This window comes from Dipodomys ordii, unplaced genomic scaffold, assembly GCF_000151885.1.
Source record: "Dipodomys ordii isolate 6190 unplaced genomic scaffold, Dord_2.0 Scaffold38, whole genome shotgun sequence".
In the NCBI taxonomy this organism is placed as follows: domain Eukaryota; kingdom Metazoa; phylum Chordata; class Mammalia; order Rodentia; family Heteromyidae; genus Dipodomys; species Dipodomys ordii.
The window spans coordinates 13,734,755-13,742,914 of NW_012267254.1; positions in this window are offsets into that span (position 1 = coordinate 13,734,755).

Below are 8,160 nucleotides of genomic sequence, written 5' to 3' on the forward strand. Positions count from 1 at the left end.
GGGATGTGAAGGGTAAACAAAGGAGGAGGCTGCAGTGCTTGATAAGAAATGTACTCATTATCTTGCCCATGTAATTGTAACCCCTCTGTACAGTACGTTCACAAAAAATAAAAATAAAATAAAAAATTAAAAAAATTAAAAAATTTTTCAAAGATGCTTTCACCACAAAGACTCCACTTGCCCATTTGGCATAGATAACATAGGAACTGTCATTGGTCACATTTTTTCAGATAAGAAAAATAAAACTGGGCTGGGAAGGTGGCTCAGTGGTAGAGCGCTTGCCTTGCATGCCTGAGGCCCTGGGTTCAATTCCTCAGCAAAATGAAAAAAGCCGGAAGTGGCACTGTGTCTCAAGGGGTAGAGCGCTAGCCTTGAGCTGAAGAGCTGAGGGAGAGCACCCAGGCCCAGAGTTCAGGCCCCACAACTGGACTCCCCCCACCAAAAAAAAAAGAAAAAAAAACTGAGAAATGGAAAGACTTCCCCTGGGCTACAAAACTACTTAGTAGTGGTAGATCCAGAATTTGAAGTCTGTTCCCCTAAAGCCAAAACCAACTGTAGTTTCAAATAAATAGCACCCTAGCATTTGAAAGCTAGATATAGTGCTCCACAACATGGTACGCATTAGAATAAATTAAATCATGTGACCTAAAATTCTTTGCCTTCAATTTGTGAAATTTTTATCTGTGTATTTACATTATGTCCAGTCCCCTATATGTTTTCATAATACACTTTAACAAAAATTAAAAGGAAACCCTTCTTATATCACTATTTTAAAAATATGCTTTTCTAAATAAAGTACCTTCTAGGCGCCATACATATTGCCTTTATGCTTTGGAGTTAAAAAGCCATAATTATTTACCAGCAAATTCTCTTGGAGTTCTTCCTAAACTACTACCTACTACCTTGATACACTTTTTCCGTCCCTCCCTTCCTCCTTCTCTTCCTCCTCTTTCTTTCTTTCTCACTCTGTCTCATACACACACACACACACACACACACACACACACACACATGTGCACACATACACTATTTTTTGGTTTTACTCTGAGCCAAACAATCCAGGCTAGCTATTTCCCATAAGCCCTGATTCTGTGGAAAACACTGTACATTTATTTAACTAAACTCCAAATTGTGGAGGACAGTATATGATGAACCAATGTAAGCATTCTCTCCCTTTTAAGTGGCACAGAGGCACCTTGGAAGTTCACTTGTGCCATGATCATCTCAATAACTTATCGTGCTACTGTTGGCTCAATTGTTTGCAACACTATGGACTGGTAGCTATTCTTTACAAGTGAACAATGCAAACTTATATTTTTAACCTAGCTTCAGAAAAGTAATACTAATCAATTTTGGTAGCATATGAATGGAGCCCATTTTCCATCCCTGTTTTAGACTTTTCTTTCACAAGTTTCTTTATCCATATTATCTCTTTCATATGAAAAATATATCTTGTCAGGGTAATAAAGAGAAAACATGTGCCATTGCCTCTTTCCTATAGATAGATAAACTAAGACCCAAGAATGAATCAACTTTTCTCAAAAGAAGACAGAATCTTAGTCCTGAGGAATTGGTGCATTTTGTTGTGTTTGTTGGACTCTAAGAAATTCATAGCTACTGGAGCATTGTCTGCTTTGGAATGATGTGAAATGACATTGTATAAAAAGTCTATGTGATCCTAACAGAAATTAATTTTGTAGATTACACTCTAAGAGTTTGGGCTTCATCACGTAGGAAAGAGTTCCTGGAAGCACAGCATCACATAGCATAGCCAGGTTGTAGTGTTAAATATTACTGTGGTGACAATGTGGATGTTGGGCTAGAATTGAGAGAGATTTGAAGTAGGAAGAGAGATAAGAAACTTGATGAAATAGTCTAAGCAAGTGTTAACCATTAATTAAATTCACAGACAGTGATGAATTGAACTGGGGAAAAGTGAAAATTAAGAACCTAAATATTAGGGCTTATGGCCTTTAGTATTATATTTATGGCTCCAGGTATTCAAAGATGCTAGAAAGCTATGATACTATGGTATATAGTTTGCAATGTGTAAATGGAGAAACTGGGTCATACATTTGATGCTCACAAATTATGTGATCCATCCCCTCCACAAGTATGCCCCTTCTTCTTTCCTTTGAAAATTCTTAATTATCTCTTAAGACTCAGGTCAGATAATACCTCTTCCATGAACCCATCCTTTATACTCCCATAGAATCCTGGGCATACAATTATCACAGTACCTGTGTTATTTATAATGACCACACACTATCATGAGTTTGTCTTTCTTCTGAGTTTCTTAAAGGTAAGGTTGTACATCTCTGTATTCTAAATATATATGTCACAGCTCCTGGCCCAAAGTATTGTTCAATATATGTTTATATATAGGTATAAGTAAATGAGCCTAAGCCTAACCCTAACCCTCAACCTTCACAGCTCCTGGCCCAATATTGTTCAATATATGTTTATATATCGGTATAAGTAAATGAGTGGCAATTTATGGTCAACACATAAAATAGTATATTCTTTGGTTCCCTTATCCTGTGCTAGAAGTTTTTATCTAGCAAGGCATTGGTGGCTCACCCCTGTAATCCTAGCTACCTTGGAGGCTAAGATACGAGGATCATGGTTCAACACCAAGCCAGACAGGAAAGTCCATGAGACTCTTATCTCCAATTAACCACAAGAAATCCAGAAGGGGGGGCTGTGGCTCAAAGTGGTAGAGTGTTAGACTTGAGCAAAGAAGCTCAGGCCCTGAGTTCAAGCCCTATGATGACGACGATGACAAAGAAGAAGTTTTTATCTCAGGATTAGAAAATTCAAAATTGCCATGTGGAAGGATCCACTTGTGGATATAAAGGAAAGAGATTGACCATCAAAACCTATTTTTCAGTCTTTTAGCAGCAATGAATCTCTCATTGAATCACTTCACTTCTATTTTGATTTAAACTCCTTGACATTATATCAAATCGCCAAAAACTTAAGTCTATTTCCCTCTTTCCACCTCCAAAAACTTAAGTCTATTTCCTTCTTTCCACCTTAACCCCTACTCCAATTTTATCCCCTCACCAAGAGCTGATTTTCATTGTCTATATTTAAATAAACTACCAACCATTATGTACTTAGAGAAAAATAGGTAGATAACTCAATCTGTCATGTGGATCTAAGGAGACTGTACAAATACCTCATTTCCATAACAACATTGTACTTGGTGTTCCAACATAACAAATAAATATGCTATGACTGAAGACTAAACAGAGGCTAATGGTAAATGCATTAATTAGTGACCTGTTTACACTTCTCCTGGGAAGGATAGCCATTTGTTACAACTGCTGTCATGCAAGAATACTGACTGCACTTGGACCCTCACTCTGGGAATGCATATAAATTTGTAAGAATCTCCCATATTATCATTTGCTGACAAGCATTAATGACATTAATGAAAGCAGAAGAGCTTGGTTCAAACACACAAATGATTAGAGTTGATAAAAAGATATGTGAAAAGGGCCCTTATTAATGAATTTATTGATGATACAAAGATGGAAGTTAAAAAAGAGGTGTCTAGACATGTATTTATAGCACCTCCACCTCCTCCAATCAAAGATAATTCTTCTGTCTCTTTTATTTACACATTTTAGTTAAATGTGCAATAAAGCAGAATATTCATGCTCTGGTAAGAGAAATTCAGAAGAGAATAGATCCAATTCTATTAACTTAATGACAATTATGAATGATAATAGTGTCTGAAATCAAAAGATCACCAGCTCTTGTCGTAGGAAATATGTGATGATGGATGCAAATTAGAAGGTTTATGCAGAGCAGAAGGAGCATTTATTAATCATGCTTAAGCCTAGTTGGAGTCTTACACTTCAGAAAAATATGACTGTATTATTATCAATTTACCCTTATATCATTGATTACTTAGGTGGCCACACCCTTGACAAATTATCACATTTTACTAGGAGAAAGAATATGTTTTATTGTCTTTTTATTATGATCAAATGGGTAAATCTATTTCTAACCAAAAGTAAAACAGAATGGCATTATTTGTACCAGGCCATGACTTTTAATCATTCAACTGTTTGCACTTATTCTCTAAGTAACTGATTTGAGCAACTTGTCAATGAGATTTATGGCAAACACAAATACAGAGAGCCAAACCAACTAGTATGAACAAATAAAAGCAATTGTTTTGTTCAGTGTTGGTGGTCAATCACACAAGTAAATTAGTCTTTTAGTAGTTACTTAATCGAAGCAGCCCATTAATTTAACACAATTAAAGTTCTCAAATATGGGGTTATGAATAGGTATGATTATATTAAAGAGTAAATAACACATTTGTCTACCAAGAAACATTATCACTACAAGAATACAGCATGATTAGGTATGGATGTATCTATGTATCCTTGAGTCTAAGAAAAACAGGAGATAGCTGCCATCTTTTCAAAACTCTTCAGTAGTCTCTTAATTTTTTTAATTGTATAATGCTACTTAACTACAAAATGAAGGCAGAAATACTGACTTTAAAAGAGAATGAAAAAAAGAGATAATGATTACCATTTAGGCTATTAGGTTTTTTTAGGGCTTGTATTAATAGGAATTTGGATTGAATTAAGAGTAAAATGAAGCTATAACACACATGAGGTCTTACACTAGCCATGAATTTGGCCTCATAACTAAGAGACAAATAGTTTCTAATTGCCTCTTAAAAGCTTCTGTATTAAGATATGGATTATTTCATTCTACTAAGATGGCAGTTGTTCTGTAATCAGATGATCAGGTAGTCCTCCTTCCCCAGAGAACACACAAGGTATGGATAGTTTCCAGCTTCTTTGTGTTGCCTCTGTTCTACACATACTTTAAAACCAGAATTGGTAATCTGCCTATTCAGGGTCTTCTTTGCTCTAGGTCCAAGAAGTCACAAATTATCAGAAAGCATCTAGGGTTCAGCTCAATGGGGTTAGGCTCAAAGGCAAGATTTCCACTCTAGTAGATCACCAAGGCTACAGAGGACAGCAGAAAATGTGAGGAAAGGGTAATTAAGCACAATGATAACTGCTAAAACTGTTTCCATCACATAGAAATAAACTGGTCATATTTGCAAGTGATTTTATTGTTACCAAAATTATACCTGGTAATGGGAGAGCTTGGTTCATACATCTCCAGAGGATACATACATAAACCAAATTTATTCATTATTTACTAATCAATATATTTATTATGGGATAACCATTATAGTTGATGTTAAGAACACAGCAGTGAACAAAATGGACATAACTCTTGTTTTCACAGGGTTTGTTTTGCTTGAGCCCGAGACAGGGGATGAGGATTCTACAGCCAGACTGCCTAGAATATAATGCCATGACAAATCACTCTCTCAATATTTTAGTTTCCTCATCTGAAAAACTGAGGTAAAACTGATTCATTGTGTTGTAAAGAACTTAGAACAATGTCTGTCACATAGTAAGTATGTGGGTTTCTTGTTAACTATGTTCTGTAGTGCCTGCTGATCATTCTAGAAACAACAGTCCATAATCAATGATTTCTTCCAAGTTATAAAATGGCTTCTCTTAGTCACTCACAATTCTACCTATAAGGCCAGTATAATGTCAAGGCCAACTGCTATCTCTTGGTCTCAATTGTCTAATTCATAGATGAGATGAAATATCTATGTAATCTGGTACTAGTGATTAAAAACACTGGGTTTGGTTGGAAATGTGACTTAGCAGTAGAGTGCTTGCCTAGCATACATGAAGCCCTGGGTTCAATTCCTCATTACCACATAAACAGAAAAGGCCAGAAGTGGCACTGTGGCTCAAGTAGTAGCTAGCCTTGAGCAAAAGAATCTCAGGGATAGTGCCCAGGCCCTGAGTTCAAGCCACAGGATTGGCAAAAAAAAATCAGTTTGTTGGACATTGTGGCACATACCTATAATCTTAACAATCATGTTGGTGGGCAAGAGAATCCTGAGTTCTAGACCAGCCTATACTACATACTGAAATCCTACCTGAAAAAAGTTTGAGTATTGGCTTTACTACTTTGTAGATCTGTGATCTTACACAGGTAATCAAAACAATAATTTGGGGTCTTTGGGGCACTACAATTTCACCATTTTGTGTGTAGGGAAGATATATATTTTTATTAATTCCACTCAGAATTCATGCTTCTTTTTTGTGGGGGGGGGGTCCAGTCGTGGGGCCTGAACTCTGGGCCTGGGCACTGTCCCTCAGCTCTTCAGCTCAAGGCGAGCACTCTACCACTTGAGCCACAGCGCCACTTCCGGCTTTTTTCATTTTGCTTATGTGGTGCTGAGGAATCGAACCCAGGCATGCAAGCCAAGTGCTCTACCACTGAGCCATCTTCCCAGTCCAGAATTCATGCTTCTTGAATCTAGACTTATTTCATTAATTAGTTTTGGAAAATTCAGTGATTATCTCTTTAAATTCACCTCTTCCTTATCTCCCTCTAGTTCCTCCTTTAGGAACTCATTTTAAACATATATGGACTATCCCCCCCCCTTCTTATCCTTAAATGTCTCTTACTCTCTCTTCAAGGGTCTCAAATAGTGGTTTAAAAGACAAATTAAAATATCAATATTTGGGACCCCAGTAACTTTGATTACAAAACCCCTGTCAATTAACCTGGTCAAACAGACAATTCACACAAATAGTCTGGATATCCTTTTTAATTTTACTCATGAAGTAAGTGGCATTATATTGTTTTTAATGCCCTAAAGGTGACCACAAAAATAATATCCAGCCAAGCATTTCTGAAGTTATTCTCAGATCAAAAGCTACTCTTCATTTTAAGGGAAAACATGAGCTCTAGGTAAAATTGGCTGACAATATGGCTCAAACCTAACAAGTACAAGATCCTGAGTTCAAATTCAGAAAACAACAAAAAAAGAATTACTAGTTTCTCAAATTAAAAAATAAGGTCTGGGAAGGTGGCTCAGTGGTAGAGCGCTTGCCTTGCATGCATGAGGCCCTGGGTTCGATTCCTCAGCACCACATAAGCAGAAAAAGCTGGAAGTGGTGCTGTGGCTCAACTGGTAGAGCACTAGCCTTGAGCTGAAGAGCTGAGGTTCAGGCACCATGACTGGCAAAAAAAAACAAAAAACAAAAAAAAATTCACTAATACATTTAGAAACACACTCATACATTAGTAATACAAAAGAGGACTAGCATGGTATATCTTCAGTTAATTATCTGCTTCCAAAATAGAAAAAAAACTCTCAAAATATTTTGCATTTGTCAAATTTAATACAAAATGTTTCCTTTAAGTCAGCACCAAAAGTTTTAATTATTAAAGTTTTAATAACATGTCTCTATGTATGACTCTAAGGCTATACAAGAAATCAAACACACGGTCTCTGTCTTTAATGCATTTATAGTCTCCTTAGAAAAACAAAAGCTAACCACATGAAAGAGGGAAGAACAAGGGAGAAAATACTTTTATTTAGTATTTGCCATTTTCTGGGCATGTTTATATCTAATTGTCACTGAATTCCCACAAGATGTGTTATCTGTTCATTCATTCACTTAAATGATGGAGATATGCCCAAAATCATACCAGTAGCCATAGAACAAGCTCAGACTCAGGTCTGACATCTAGAAATATGCTCAATATACTAAATTGAAAATATTTAATTACAGCCAGGTGCCAGTGGCTCACACTTGTAATCCTATCTACTCAGGAAGCTGAGATATGAAGATCATGGTTCAAAGCCAGCCTGGACAAGAAAGTCCATGAGACTCTTATCTCCAATAAACTACTCAGAAAAGGCCCAAAGTAGAGCTGTGGCTCAAGTGGTAGAGTGCTAGCCTTGAGCACAAACACGCTGAGAGACAGAGCCCAAACCTTGAGTTCAAGCCCCACAACTGACAAAAAAAAAAAATGTTTATCACGTCACCCAGATTAAGAGTAAATAAGTAGAGCCGGGCGCTGGTGGCTCACGCCTGTAATCCTAGCTACTCAGAAGGCTGAGATCTGAGGATTGAGGTTCAAAGCCAGCCCGGGCAGGAAAGACCGTGACACTCCTATCTCCAATAAACCACCAGAAAACCGTAAGTGGCGCTGTAGCTCAAGTGGTAGAGTGCTTGCCTTGAGCTGAAGAGCTGAGGGACAGCGCCCAGGCCCAGAGTTCAAGCCCCACGACCGACA